Source organism: Oxyura jamaicensis, chromosome 6 (genome assembly GCF_011077185.1).
Source record: "Oxyura jamaicensis isolate SHBP4307 breed ruddy duck chromosome 6, BPBGC_Ojam_1.0, whole genome shotgun sequence".
In the NCBI taxonomy this organism is placed as follows: domain Eukaryota; kingdom Metazoa; phylum Chordata; class Aves; order Anseriformes; family Anatidae; genus Oxyura; species Oxyura jamaicensis.
In genome coordinates this window covers 20,467,644-20,483,983 of record NC_048898.1, presented here as the reverse complement: position 1 = coordinate 20,483,983, position 16,340 = coordinate 20,467,644, and positions in this window count along the sequence as shown.

Genomic DNA, 16,340 nt, shown 5'->3' with positions numbered 1-16,340 from the left:
CCCCTCAGCCTTAGCTGTTTGTATTACCTCCTACAGGCGCAGCCTGCTTTTGATGTATGAATCTTATGCACTCCTTGCTCACTCTTTTCAAAGTACCTCTCAGAGTCATCTTTCTTTTCTTTGCAATACCAGCATGGCAGATTTCATCGGGCCTGGTGCCCAGAGGTTACACCAGAAAGCTGAATGGAATGAAAGCTTTGGATGCAAGAACCTCTGCTTCCCTGCTGGCACTCCTTCTCCCACTAGATGGCTCTAACACTAAAGTGTTAGTCCAAAGCTCAAGCACTGGTCACTAACCAGGACTTAGGAACAGGTGTTTTGCCAATTTTTCTGTCAAACATCTGTTAAAAGAACAGGTTTTAAAAGCTAATAACAAATCTATGCTTCTGTAAGGATAATTCTGTATTCAAGCTTGGGTGAGGGCTTGTTCAACGAAGAGCCGCATTTAAGAAAAAACGATCAAACCTGTGCCTTAAGCATCTATCAGTCCTGCAGCAATGCTCATTGTAACTAAATACTTTTCCTGACCTGCTCTTGTAGTTCTCTGTTGCGTGCACGTTCCCTCAAGTAGGAAGCAAAACCTGTTTGTTTTTGTTTAAGAAAAGAGTTGTTTTTTATACATAGTTACTGGATTCACAAGGTTTAACCCAAAGAGAGGAAATTAGGGTAGTCTAGGCAAGTTTATAGAATGGTATCAATTTGTCTTGTTAGAAATTATAATTCATAAGAAGAGAAGGAAGCTGTTTCTGCAGAACAAACAGCAAGTTCATACCCTGGCTCAATTCGTCCTGCTGAACATGAGGGAGAGTTGTATTGTGACTGGGACTGAAGAATATAGCCATGTTCTAATGGACCAGATAATTTTTCTTCTGATTCTAGATTGGCAGCCAAGTGGGATGGATCTTGATTTACAAAAGAAAAAAGGCAGGTAAAAATAAAGTAATATAGTGAAATGGAAAGAAAAATAATAACATTTTTCAAGTGAAAAAAAATAGCTGTGAAGAGAAAGTAGAGGAAAGGAAGCTTCCTGCTTCTTCCTGAAAATGGAGGAGCTGAGGCACTTGTGGTGGAGTTTTTGGGGGCTGCAATAATTATTTGAAGAGAGGGAAAAAAGACTAAGCTGCCTGGCTCCTGTGATTTGGCTGCTTTTATTTCAAGTAAAAGAAGCACTTGTGTGGGACCAGTGAGGAGAAGGTGCTTAGCTATTAGGCTCTACCTTTCTTTTTTCTGTTAAGCATCAGTCATCCCAGTAATCATCTGTTAAATGAGTAGAGGAAACAAGAGGGAAGCCTTTAACTCTCTGGGGGTGATAAAAGAAAAATTAAAGTTAGAGCTGGAAAAATAAAACTATATACTAAAATTCCTTTTCCATCAAGTGTTGGAGGGGAAAAAAGGAGCTCTAATGTTCTAGAGCATTAAAAATAAGAAAAAAAGAAAGATTTTAAAATATACACTTGGTAAATATACACTTTTTAAACAAGTGTTTACAACCATTTGACTACTATTTTTTCTTTTTCCTGTTAGAAATTACTTTTTTTTGGTAGAAGGCTATGCTCTATAAACTGTCTGCCCACCCACACAGTTGCTTTATAAACTTAAATAAAAATAATTCATGCAAGGTTTTGCACTAGTAGGCTTTATATGGCATAGTGTTATAGGTGAGATACAGACCACCTAGCAAAGCAGGCTGTTATTGTAGGTTGAACCCAAACTCAATCCGCAGCAGAATTGCTATGTTCAATCTTAAAAACATTAAAAGTCCACGAGTCAGTACTAACACAGTGCAGCTAAGTGAATATTTCGATCACTACGTTCAGAAGACTTCTAAAATAATCCTTGATTTTCTTTGGTTCCTAAAGGGCCCAGCTACCGAAATGAGAGCACATTATCACTATGTAAGTGTCCTTCAGATGGGTTAAAAAGAAGCAAATGCTTGGTCCAACATTCTCTTTTCAGGAAAAAAGACAGGAACAAGTTGCCATTTTTATAGGAATACTGAAAAATATGTTCAATACTTTGCATGATTGTTCCATTGCAAACAATATCAGAGATAACTATTTCTAATACTTTATGGAAAAACTGTCAGCTTTCAGTTGGCACAAAAATAGATTTTGTATGATAATGGAGTTTAACTGGATTGTTTCTTTTTCTATCCAAAATATGAAACCTCTGTAAATGTTTCTTTGACTTTATTAGTTACACTTGAAACACTTTGGGGACTTTCTTGGTCTATTCATAACTTAACCATTGTAATTCAAAGAAAGAGACACAATAACTGAAGCTTTGTACTTGACTAGTGTATTTTCTTTTTTAAAAACGACCAAAATATAAAAATGAAATAAACAGTTTACATAGAAATAAACTACTTTTGAAATCTTTCTAGCTATGGTTATCTACAATTGTTAATAAGTTTCAACTATAATTCTGGCAGTGTTCAGAGCACTACTGTATGAAGATATTTTTTATGTGATAAAGAATTGTATTTTCATTGGCAGAAGTTAATTGAAAGAAAAATATTTTTTAGCCTAATTAACAGCAATTTTCAAAGTGAATAATAACAAAAATAGTAGTGAAAAAAACATTATCTTATTTTAGCGTTTATGACAACAAATACTAAACAAAACAGATTAAATATGTGGAAAGATACTTATCTTTTTCTTCTGCCTAGCCATTTGAGTAATAATAATGATTGCTCCTTCTCAGATTACTATTTTCCCCTCTGCACGTGTCCAGTTTTATATGGGGGTAATCCTACTGCAGTCACTTGATTTATATAAAAGTTATAAGGTGAAGGATCAAATTTCCTATTTTCCAAGGTACGTACTAACTTAATAACGATACTTTAAAGAACAAAAAATCCAGGGTTTTCTTTGCTCTACAGCCACTAAAGATTTCATGACATTCAAGATTTGGCTAGGCAATCCTAGCAGTTTTTCCTAATTCTGCATGTTCTTTTACAGGTATTTCAAGCATATCTACTTCTATTTCTTTGTAAAATGACTTTGGGATCTTTCAGGATAGGTATGATTTTATTGTTTTGCTGTTAAAATACTTCATCCAACATCCTTTGAAGCTAGTGCTGATGGTAGTGGCCACTAGATCGTGCCACTGTATCCTTAGGCATAATGTTTATTACAGAAGGAAGAACCTACTAAGCTTAGAAAATATGGCGCACAAATTCACATAGCAGATGTCCCCTATCTTCAGAAACGTAACTTCATGATGAATTTGAGGACCACTACTTCCACTTTGGAAGTAAATTGTTGAGATTGTTAATATCTTATTAAGTATTCCTGAGGGATTAAATACCAGTCTTTTTGTTGACACTGACGTAACTTAAGTAACTACTGTCGCATGTAAAGGCTGTTTGGGGAAACTGTTTTTTCATGTTTCAGTTAACTTTCACTAACCCTCAAAACTAAACATAAGTGACATTAGTGTTATGTTCAGAGACTAAAGGAAACAAAGAAGTGAATCACTTATCGTTCATTATAGCCAGCATCTTCTATGACTTAATTAAAATATTACATTAATTTTGAAGCCATTCAGCTATAGATATATATTAAAATGGTTATAACAGTAGTGGTAGGCGCCAAAATTTTTCTCATTCACTGTAACAGTTTATTTTAGGAAACTCAGTCCAACAGGATGAACCTTGAATATACAGATTAATGCAAGGAAGGAAATTTTATGATATCTGTTAGTTAATACAGAAGCCAATCTTATTAATCATGGATTTACAGAGGGCTGTTTTATTAGATGTTAACCATAGCTTATGTTGACAATTGATTTTCATTGTAGGACAACTAAATTTATTATTTGTAATAAGATAAAGATAATTAAATTGACTCTATAAAGGTTACTATCGTAAATGTTAGTACCTGTGGATAGCAAACATAAAACTGCTTTAGCAGCGAAAATTCAGTTAAGCAAAAGGTGCTTTCTTTCCATTACATTTAATTGTCTCTGAACATTTTTAGACTGCATTTCATTTTCCAGCATTTCCACTTTTATTTTCTAATTCTGTGAAAAACAGTCCAGATTGAAACCTCACTTACAGTTTATTTTCTTTCCAACAAATCAGAGAAAGCATTTTTAAAGTTCTAGAAGTTAAATTAAAAAAAATGCTAAGTATAAATATATTATGCAAAAATGTTTGTCCAGTGTCTTCTCAGTTTTGTCAGTAACTTTTTCAGAATAATATAATGAAAGATAATATGTTGAAACTCTCTCCTCTCCTCTCCTCTCCTCTCCTCTCCTCTCCTCTCCTCTCCATATTAAAAAGCATAATTATTAAGGAAGTGAATTTGAACCTTCCAAAACTGAGAGTATTCAGAAATTATTTAATCTTTTTAAATTGTGATCATTTTTTGTGATCTATATATCTCCACCCCTCAATGCCATCTATCCATCTGGGTACAATCTTTTGAAAATATGGAAGAACACTCAAACTGTTAGAGACAAAAGTACCTAAAATAGTATCTTCAAACCTAGTGACAGTACCTTCCTTAGATATGACAACATGGGATCTATCCACTAAAAAGAAGATTCTACCAGAACTTGTATAATGTATATTTGCTGTTGTATTAATCCTTGTTTTCTAGCTCAAATTTGCCATAACACTACAGAGTTGTAATTTGACATTTTTTCTTTGAGAACCCGTATTCGAAGGAAGGAGGGAGGACCTTAGGAAGACTGTTTTAAACTGTGGTGTAAGGATGAATATTTGGTATGGGTTTTGTTTGTTGTTGCTTTTGTTTGTTTGTTTTAACAAAATAGTTTGGCTGCAGGATCTTTTTTTATTATTATTATTTTTTATTTTTTATTAGAGCTAAGTGTGATTAGTTCTTCCATGGTTTTGTCATTTGTGGCAAGAAGGTTTAGCTAGATGGCAGAGTGTGGAGTAAGTGACCCACACTTCACAAGAAGCCAGGCTGCTTGTTGCTGGGCTGCAAGATAGATGCCAATCAGGTGTTTGAGTTATATTAAGTTCAGGAAAAAGCAATTAAATTCTTTGTAACTTAAACTGATGGCTAGTTGCTCCATGGCATTTTTACTGGTGCTGCTTTCTCTAAGGTCTATAAAGCACTTTGTGTCCACTCTATTTTTGATGCTTTTTTGTTCTTGTGTGGACAATCCTGAAGATCTGGCCTCAGTTCTCTTTGCTCACATTGCCAGGATCCAAGTATTACAGATAAATTTCTCTTCTCTAGAGCATTCCTGCGGTGCTAACAGCCACAAAAATCTTGTCAGAAGGAAGTGAGTTCCTGCTCTGAGTGAAAGCACAAAGGGTGCTAACACATGGGTGCTGGCCATTCATGCTTTGAGGGCTGACTACTACTGCTGCCTACCTGCCCTGCTAAAAGAACCCACTGCCAACGCACAGCCCATATATCTCTTCCTACACCGCCGCAGTTTGGATCATGTCATATTCACAGAACTTAAATTATTTCCACTTGCATTTTATGTTCTGCAACCACGATGCTGAGGAGCCCAATCTCAAATCCAGTGCAGCAGAATCTAAGGTCTGAGCACTCACCACCTCTTCAGCAGCCGTAGTTGATTTTGACAGAGCTCAGGAGTCGGTTCTCCTTTAGACTCAAGTGGAGGTTGTCATCTTGGGCTCAGGCCACCTCCTGGCCCCAAGTTTTCCTCACAGACTGAAGCATAGCCTGGATTCACCCTGCTGATGTTCTCTGTAGTACCTAAATGAGAACCCAGTCATTCTCTGCTCTGTCTGAATTTGGAGTGAGATGGAAACCTCAGAGGGTGATTCAGCACTAGATGCCCTGCTTGTTTCCCTATGACCACTCTGTAGAAAACCAAGGAGATCGTGATTTTAATTTGGATGCTACAAGTGCGTAGATGAATCTGGGATAAGGATCATTCACTTTGAATTTCCCTATTGTACTTTTTAATGTTAAAGACATTTACTGAAACATAAACTACAGATGCCTTGGCTGCATTTTGACTCTTCACAACTACCTCACACTGCATTGTTAGCCACCTTCAGGTCATTATAAATAGCACTTTCTGATTTTCTGTGTGTATATTTGTAAGTGAAGGTGCAGAAGCCATCCGATATCGTCTGATTTAATACATTACTTAATCTGCTCAGAACTAGGCCAAGGCAGACTCATTCTTCAGGCAGTTTCCATTTTGATGTAGTATTTACTTTAAATGAAAGGCCATGATCCTGTTCAAAGACATGATTTCCCCCGCTCTCCCCTGCTGTCATTAGAGTCAGATAACAGGAAGAGACAGTAAGATAACTGCCACTTATTTGGATTTCACTGAAGCTTTCAGGCAGAAACAGGGACGCCAGCCAAAGCCAAATCAATTCATTTGACTGATTTGCTGATTATCTGTGTTAGTTATTCCTTGATTATCTTGCCCGTTGTCCAGGACTAGCTCTTTGCCTTTAGGCTTGGGTCGGCTGTTTGTTTTAACGTATTATTTGTAGTGAATATTCTGTACCATGCATAGTGCACCCCAGTCTGTATGTGTAAGAATAATTGACACTGGAAAAACTGAGGGTTGGTATATTAACTTACTGAGAGAGAAAAGATTGATCATAATTTTTCATGGGGGCATCTTCTTAGTAAAATGAGGCTTGATAGCTTGAATTTTTGGATCACTGCGTGTGTAACAATGATTTTGAAAATTATGGGCACTCCTAGAGTTCCCTGAACAGGACACTGAATAGACCATACCTCTAGAGCAATTTAGTCTAAAAAACTGGCTGGGGAGCGGGTGACAGACACAGAGAGATGAGGTGACCTGAGATCCAGCAGCATTCTGTGTCAGTGGTTAGTTGTCCTGGTCTCCATTTTCCAGTCCAGAGTTGTTGGACCATGGTCTTCTTCCCTCCCTGTCTGGCAGCACAGTGCTGCAGTGCACTGGTGCGTCTCTTGCTGGGAGTTTGTGTTTGCCATCCCAGTAGTGCATGCGCTCAGGGAAGAAGAGAGAACCAGAGCTGCTCACAGTGCTTGACTTGGATGTAAGCTTTCACTCTGTAGAGTCTACCACCATATAAGTCAAGAAGCTATACCAACATTTAACAAATTTGCATTAATAACACAGGGGATGCCAAAGTTGTAGTACTACGTGATGGAGCTGGAGTAGCAGATAGCTAGTTCGGTCAGATTAAGCAGTCAGGCCTTCCTCTTGCAACCAAAGGATCTGAAATATATATATATATATATATATTCAAAATCCAAGAAACTGTCTTGTACTTTAGGGCTTCTGTCAGCAAAGAGAAAATTAAGCTACTGCATTTGATCTTGCATTTCCATTAACTTCCTGGTGAGGTAGGCCCTTAGCCAACAAATCGTTTTCTGGCCTTTAACCACATGCATTGTAACAAACATAATGGAGATAAACATACATGGCTTTCTTCACACTGCAAATAAATCACTTGATTCTTATTCATTACATTTCCTTAGTGAATTTATCTGCAGTAAATAAGGCAGTTAGCACACAGTCAGAGCTGATGCAGGAGAAAGTAGGGAAACAAAGTAGTGACCAAAAGGAAATTCTGTCATTCTGAATGATACAGAGAAAAACCTAAATGACAAAGCAATACAGATAAAATCAAGCAGCATACTTTGCAGCCAAACACACAGAACAAGATATGAAAGCAGCTAAGGATGATGTCAGAACTAAGGGCCAGTTTTCCCTCTCTCCTGGACTGGGGAGACTGGTGCAGCCTGTGGGGTGAGGCTCTCCACCCAGGTGAGAGCAGCAGCCGTGGGGCCAGGGACCAGTCCCTGCCTCACTGGCCTGCTGCCTCCTCATTTCTGAGTGTGTGTGTCTGGCTGTGCTCGTTTCGTTCTTCAGTTAAGACAAATTGAGAAGTCTGAGGAGAGGCTGATAAATCAACAAATACAGAGCAAAGTCAACAAGAAGAGATGGCACCGTGTTGGCCGGTGGGAGCGTTTGTTCAGTGGTGCTTCAAGGAAGGGGAGAGAGCTCCAAGAGCAGATACAACTCTCACAGAACAGATAACAGGTTTCCTCTGCCATCAGTCCCCAGCAAAGTTGATCCAACCAGTATTATCTACAAAACCAAACTTTGGCTGCACCAACAAACCTAGCAGTCCTGAAACCTTAAAATACCTGATTTCAGTAATGCACTTTGCCATAAACTCGAGGTATTAATGTCAGCTGGATCAGATCTGATAAAAATGTCCAAAGAGGAATTCTGAGGTGCCGGAATCAATGTTCAGCTTAACTCTTCCAACTTAACAGGCATCTGTTGACATCTGTGTCTCACATTAGGAGAAGAACATTAGAGCTTCCATATTAAGAAAGATCATTAAGGCCAGTATCTTCTTCCTGGCAGTGACTAGAAGAGGCAGCTGAGGGGAACTCTGTGAGAAACAGGCACAGCTAGAGAAATCCTTTCCTGCTTTCATCAAACAGCAGAGTAAGGGCTTCCTGAGCCAAACATTGTAAGCAAGCCACTATGTTTAATACTCATCAATGTACCTATCCTCCATTAATTTGTCTTCTCCCTTTATGAACCCATTTGTACTTTTGGCATCCAGAGCTTCCCATGGCAACAAGTTCCACAATGTAATTATGCACTGTGTGAAAAAGTACTTCCTTTTGTTTGTTTTAAACCCACTAAAACAGAATTACAGGATGCACAACAGAATTACATGGGCAGACTTAAATGGGAAGATAATGTGGTACGACAATGGAAAATCAGTCTCAGTGTGGAGAAATGGAAACCGGCTTTGTTTTTCTGTTATTCTGACCACTAGTACAGGGTTAGTTAGTACTTCCTATCATTCCTCTCCCTCTCATAAATAAACCAATTTACCCGACTAGTGCAGAGTCAGAAAACAATCGGAACTCCCTACAAATATGACAATTTTTGTAAGAAAAGAAAGGTCTGCGGTCTTCCCTTTCTGTCTGGGTGAAGAAAATGTTCTGACTAGTGCTCTAGGGAAGGAGGGCCTCTGCATTTGCATTTGAGTTAGCTATGTGATACAATGGTTAAAAAAATACAATACATTTTGAGGCTCTTGGTAAAGACACACCACAGGGAAAGAGAGAGTGAGCCTCTCTTCTTGGAACTGAGGTGAGATAGCATCTGGAAAAGGTGAGCATGGTTCTCTGCACCTCGTTACCAGGAAGACACGCTGGAGGAAGTTCAGAGAAGAAGAGCCAACTGTAGCTCTGTGCTTGGAAGAACTGGCTGATGAGAAAAAGCATAAAGAGCTGACAATGTAGAATTTGCTAATCAACACTTCAGGAATAAGATGACATAATAACTGTTAAATAATGTTTTAAGCATAAACCTGCACGAATGAGAGGCACTAGGTTAGTGTGGTACAAGAGAGTGATGTAAGTAATGACGAGATTAGCAGAAATAAAATGTAGTAACACTACTTTATCATCCACAGCCCTGCCAGATGTCTGCATTTGACCTGGCCTTCCAAGGTCTCTGGTACGTTTGCCAGGAGCACAGGTTATGGTGCTGTCACCCCATGGTGTGTGGTGTGGGCACAGTCATTATTGCCATTGCCCACCCTAAAGAAGGGCTCCCGTGTGCCAGGGACTACTCAAGCCACCTACTCATGGGCCAGCAGAAAGGCCACCTTGGTGTCATCAGGGTTGTTGCTCTGCCTGTCCCAAAAGCAGACAGCAGCGCTGTTCATGTCCCATTTGCACTCCAGTCTGTAACAATGCTGGCAGGACCTCAACCTTGGTTCACGTATTCTCTGAAGAAAGCACATCCCTGTGTCTAAGTTCAGGGTAGACAGATATGGAAAGATTAATTCTGTTTAGGCTTTATCCACAGGTCTCTGTGTACTCTTAAGAACCTATTTATGTCCTGAAACCTGTGGACAGGGTGACTGCTGTGTCCAAAGACCACATGATAAACTAAATATGAAGAAAACTATGAAACAGAACTGCAGCATGGAATGAAAATGTAATGGGCAGAGCATGAAAGATTGAGTTAGAACAAATGTAACTGCACCGTGGTTTTGAAGAGTGCACGTGGTGCAGCAGACCTTGCCAACATGACTTCCTTCTGCTAGTTTCTGTGATTTTAAGGTATCTAGAGCATCCTGACTCTTTAGGAATTTGTTCTTCAGTGATACACATGGAGATTTTGACAGGCTATGGTGCTCTCTATCAAACAAGCTGGTTTATCTGTAGCACACACTTATCCTGACTAACTGACTTTAACATACATTCTTACAGTTTAATATTTTACAGGTGTCAAATGGGTGCTATGAAGGATACATAAAGAGCAAGGTCATGCCTCCCCGTGGATTCTGTCCTGGTATGAAATGTGATAATCTGGAAGAGACAAAACCAATAGAAAAGCATCTTGGGAAGCTACAGCAATGAAGAGCTTGGTTGAGGCACATCTTCAGATGCAGGCTGTTCTGACTGGATTCTGTAATCATAGGCTGATTAAACCTCCCTTGATTTATGGTCAGATTTTCAATGCATCAGAGACTGCAGAAGACTCCTTCCTTCAGCAACCAATCTTCTAGAAGGCAAAGTAATGGCAAAAATCAGGTAGGGTTCTCCCAGTTCCTCTTAGACATTCTTCGGTGAATAAATACGAGCTACCTCTACTCTCAGTTTAAATTGGTTAGATTATTTTAGTTAATCCTGAAATTTTAATTTGCATTAAGTTTTTAAGAAAATTACTGATATTATTTAAACTTCCCAAAGTCAGATTACACAAGCTTAAAACACAACTATACAGAGGACAGTGTAAAATCAGATCTTCTAAAAGGAAGATGTTTTTTCCAGTTAGCTTCTAGTATATGTTCATAATATTATATGAGGGATTTTTGGTCTATTTTGATTCTATTATTAGTGACTCTTTTCCACCATCTGCAAGTCTCTGAAGTCTCTGTCCTGGTGAGCAGTCTGCTTTCTGCATCTCCTCCCCAGATGTTCTGTGTATCCAATGAGTCTGAAAAGATTTTTAAAATCCTGTGTTTGTTCACATGCAGATTGTATCTGTGGCTGTACCTTGACATGTGAACAACCACATGGATTGGCATGTGACTGATAAGCTTAATATTTCTCACTGCTCATTTTATGAATGACCTCAGCAAATGACATTGCCTATTGTTTCCTCAGAGCCCGTGGAAGAGGACACACTTCTGAATTGGGGATTTGTTAACCATGTTGGGGAAGAGGAGCAACATGCAGGGATCCAATGTGGTACTCCTTCTCCAGGCATTTCCTGTGTGTGCTTGATCCAATAAATGTGGCTGCAGAAACATGTACCTTAGATGTCTCTGAATTAGTCTGATAATTCAGCAACTGAATGCAAGCATGCAAGCATCTACGAGGATGTAACACTAGGCTCTGGGTTTAAGTCCTGCTGCCTCTTCTCAGCACCTATCAGCTGGCTGCTGAGGATACTCTTCAGCTACCTATTTGTGTTGTTTTATAGTAATTTTGCTGCATTTTTTTAGAGCAAACATTTTACAATAAACTATAGCCAAAGATCAAATTTTGGATTAGCATCTGCATCAGGTTTGGCTACAAGGTTATAGTTTGGGTTCAAGAAAACCTCTGGGCTATGGTTTAGATTCTACAACATTAAAACTCCTATGTCTGCACCTACAGTTTCAGGCCCCAATACCAAGATGAGGTAAGATTATGAGATGGTCAAACTATGGAAAGGATTGACAAAGAACAGCTGTTCTGAAAAACTAGTTAAACCCAATTCTCGAAGTATTAGAAAAGAACTGGAATCTTTCATACGTAAGGTCTGACAGACAGATTTTATATCAGTGTACTTATTTTCATGCCAAGTGTGATTTAGTTTTTGTTTTGCCTTTACAAAAAGTATTATTATCAGTACAGGTTGTGGTGTAGATATTGCCATCCCAGTATGTATCGCTGTCTCAGTTTCCATTCAGCAGTAATTATATGTGGTACAACGCACCCTACTATCAGCCTGACTACACGTCTGCCAGGAGAGCTCCACTCTCGGCTGCACAAACATTTCAACAGGTTTTCCCGACCAGCACTGCTGACACAGAGAAGCAAACTGTAGAGACACAACAGCTCAACCAAGATAAAATTTCCAACCAGACTCCAGGGAAGGGAAACAAACATAGCAACAAACAAACAAATAAAAGCTATGAAATAAACTAACAGAGAACAGCAAAGGCTGCTGTTTTGCAAAAGCGTTCCCTTAATTCCAAACACTGAAGAGACGTGAACAGCGATTTGCCTAACAGGGGATTACTGCTGCAGAGGTGAATGAAACCAGACACACCAAAAACCCACTTGGGATGCTCACCTACACCTTTCTCTGAGCCAGCTTGAGCTCACATCAGTTTAGACAGCCAACAGCAGATACAGAACTGACATGAGGCTCTTTTTATTAAATGATGCATGCTTTTCAAACAAAGAACACAACAAAACTTTCCAGGATGGGTGTCAATCACTTCTATATTCCACATGTAAAATAGAGCCACTACCCTCTTTCTTTGACTGGGGAAAGTATCAGATTTTTTTTTGCTTTGTGTCCTAAATCATGTCGGTTTCCTCTCCATTCCATAATAGCATTGTCTCAGCCCAAGATGGAGCTGTTGGCAGAGCTGGGTTGGTGCTTCCCGATTCTATAGCCTGAGTGGAGCAAGCTCCATGTGCAGGCCAGGTTGGCTGCTCTTCCAGGAGGTGGGGCATCCTCCTGAGTCCTCATCCCGAAGCAGAAGTCCTAGCTGGTGGGTGCCAATAGTCCCAGGGCAGCTGGAAGTGCCATTAGTGATCTGTGACACTGAGATTTTGCCACTAGCAGGAAACCCCGTACTGTTGTCAGACCTAGCAATAACTCTCCTGCCTCCTCTGGCATGAACTAGCAGGATATACTGGCATGATAATGATTCTCCCTTTTATTTCTGACATTTAATATAGTACTTTACATGATATTTCCATATGCAACTGTCAAGGCAAATTCTGTAATGCTGTTATGAAAAGCTACATGATTTGCCTCTGAAGATCATCAGCTTCAATGGACTCCAAAACCATTACACAAGTTCTGAATTTGTCTCTAAGGCAATTCCTCTGCTGGCCTTTTAGCGCCAACTCTACCCAAGTATTTTGGCTCCTACCCATGGAAATGAAGCCTTTGAAGAGCTTCTGGACCTGGGAGTCTAGCAATCTATTTTTCAGATGAGGACAGATTTCAGATCCATCCTTCTAATTCCACAGTTAAACAGCCATTAATTGTTAGCTAGATTGTTATTGTAAGCTTCTATATTTGACTATTAACAACTGCATGCATGTATCTGCTCCAGATAAAACAAACCTACCCAGGGATTGATTTTATGATGCCAAAATGATAAAGTTTGCTAAAAAATGTAGAGTGAATGTGTAAGCTCTGGAAAACATTAACAAAAATAACTAAGTAACACTCCCCATTCATACCTAATTCCAACTGACATCAAATTTAGCCATGTGTACTTTGGACCTGCTGGAACTCCTACAATGTACAATCTTGCTGCATAAGTCCTGTTTGAAATGTACAATATTCTGTGTTCTGATTATGCTGAAAAAAAAAAAAAAAAAAAAAAAAAAAAAACGGTGTTTTGTCATCACTGTAGTTTAGGCAGATTCTCCATTGTCTGCTATCTTGTTAGAGTCATTTACATCAACACAGAGTGGGTGTGCAGTAGCCAGTAGTCTGTGTTAGCAGCATTTTATGTTCAGATTGCACTTACGTAAATGATTGTGCAAGATGTGAGAGAGAATCTAGCCCCTGGGAATTATATGTGTTTTTGGGTGTAATCTTGAGGTGTGTAGCCAACACATAAGAATATAGAGAAGTTTTAACATGTTACTGTTGCCATCACCCCAAATAAATATAATTAACCAAGGAGCTTTCAGTTGCATTCATAGGCAGGATCCAGAATAGCGCATGTTTTGTGGCGGCAGATATATAGGAAATATGAGCCTGTAAGGAACAATATATTGCTTTGTTTTTCATAGCATTGTTCACCACATTCTCATAACAGTCAGATAAGAAGCTGTTTGGGCCAAGGAAGGGTTAGGAAATTGCATTCCAAAAAAAACATTAAAGTTTAAACAGAGTTTCATAGGATGCCTCTTTGCAATTCAGAAGAAAACTGGTGAATTATGTCACATTGAGCTGAAATAGATTTAAATTCTGGTTTCAAGAAGTTGGTATCACTGTACTCACTAGGACAGCCCAGTCCAGAAAGAAAGAGGTATTAGGGTATATTTATTGTGTGGGGCCATGTGTTCCTTCCTTCCACCACAGAGCCATAAATGTTGCATATCCCACTTTGCAGAGTCAAGGTGTCCCAAAAGAGGTATTAACATAACAATACTGGGGGCTAGAGGAAATGGAGGCACCTTACCCATGTGCTCCCCGGAGGTTCTGGCATATGTTGGCTCAGAAATCTTTGACAAGACTCTAAAGCACCATTAAAGCTTTTCTGTGCCTTTTGTTTTAATTATTTTTATATTTTTTTCCACAGAGATGGCGACAGCAGCATATAGGAAAAGGGCACTTGCTGCTAGCAACACATCTCATACCCACAAATACTCAGCACCAAGCAAGAAGAGCTCTTTGAGTCGTCAGAGAACCAAGTCAGGCCCAAAACCTTACAGAGCCATCGGTGTCTCTCTGCAGAGGTTTGGGATCTTTATTTTGCCTTCTTGTAGACCACAGCCCCAGGTGGAAGAGCAAAGAAAGATCCAAAGAAGCAACCCCTGGCTGACTTTCTGCTGGACATGTTCATCTCCTGAAGTTTCCCTACTGGTGAAGCACCACAAGTTTTCAGTACAAGGTGAGGATGTCTAAATGCCTGCAAAAGAATCTGTCTTCCTCTAACCTAACGCTCAGAAACAGCTGAAGCAGTTTTGCTGAAACCTTAAAAGTACTCAGCATGAGGCAGATTCCCCCAGAACAGATTTTTTTCCACCTGAATGATTTAGATTTGGCAAAATCATAATCAGATAAACATAGGGATGTAGGATGGAAAATGATAAGCCCCTGCCATCTCTGCCTATAATAACAGTTCACATGTTGTCCAGCCCTTTTCAGACCAAGATTTGTCTTGTTCTGCTACATCTAATGAATTCTTTAGAAAGTAACCTGCCTTAATTTTTGCTATGGTTGCAGTGCATTTAGTAAATCAAATCAGGATGGTGAGGAGGAGGAGGATGTAAGAAGTGAATATCTAACAGATGACTTATCTGGAAGACGGCAGCACTGACTGACATCACCTCGCAACATGCGGTGCCTCTGTCTGGAGCAGTCTGGCTTCGACGGCACTAGGAAAATCAGAGAGGTGAACTCCCTCCTATTTCCTCCTTGGATGATGTTCAAGGCTGTGGCCTCACCTCTCTTGGAAGAGTCTTGAAATACTTTCAGTAATGGGAAGGGATGGAATGGCTGAGGGCTGGATCCTCTTGGAAAGCACCAGGTAGCATTAGCAGATGACTCTCCTGGTAGCCCATGCTGGCTGGTAAAAGATGGACTCTGCTGGATCATTCTCTAGGTGTGAACAGCCACACAAAGTTATTTCGGCTAGGAACGATTAATCTCTGGTATAACTCTCCTGAGGTCTGCAGAGTCCCAGAGGGTGCTGTTATGGGCAAAACTCCCATTTTTGAGAGCAGAAACCGGGCAGGTACTATGCCAAAAAATATGCTAGTAGTAAGAGAACCTGTGAGGCAAGCAGAGAGTTCTGGGGTTTGGGACTCGTTGCCCTTAAACATCGCAGAGGTGGCTTATAGCTTGGCATGACCGCCCCAGGAATCAGGAACCTCTGTGGGGCATTGTGGCAGGTAACTGGGGGCATGTGGTGGAAAACAACGCCTCTCATTTGCTGCTGTTTTGGGGAGCCCCTGCATCCATTTCCTGATTTTCCGACGTTTGTTTTTTGCTTTCTTTGCTTGGTTTTCGTTTTGTCTGTTTGTTTGTTCTCTTCTGCCCTGCTCCATTCTGTTCCCTTTTTCTTTCCAGCACCACCTGGTCCTGTTCACCCCGGCGCTGTGGGCACCTGAGCGCCTCCCCGGGCCGCCCCCAGCACTGCCACACCGGGGGGGCTCCGGCCCTCAGATCCCCCGACCCTTACCGGACCCCTCGGATCCTCCCGGACCCCCCGGGCCGGAGCGGCCCCGGGCGGCATTGGGGTCGGAGCGGGTAGCGGGGACCGCCTGGAGCCGGCTGAGTCCCTGATTTATTTTCTTTTTTCTTTCTTTCTCTCTCTCTTTCTTTCTTTTCTTTCTTTCTTTCTTTCTTCCTTTCTTTCTTTCTTTCTTTCTTTCTTTCTTTCTTTCTTTCTTTCTTTCTTTCTTTCTTTCTTTCTTTCT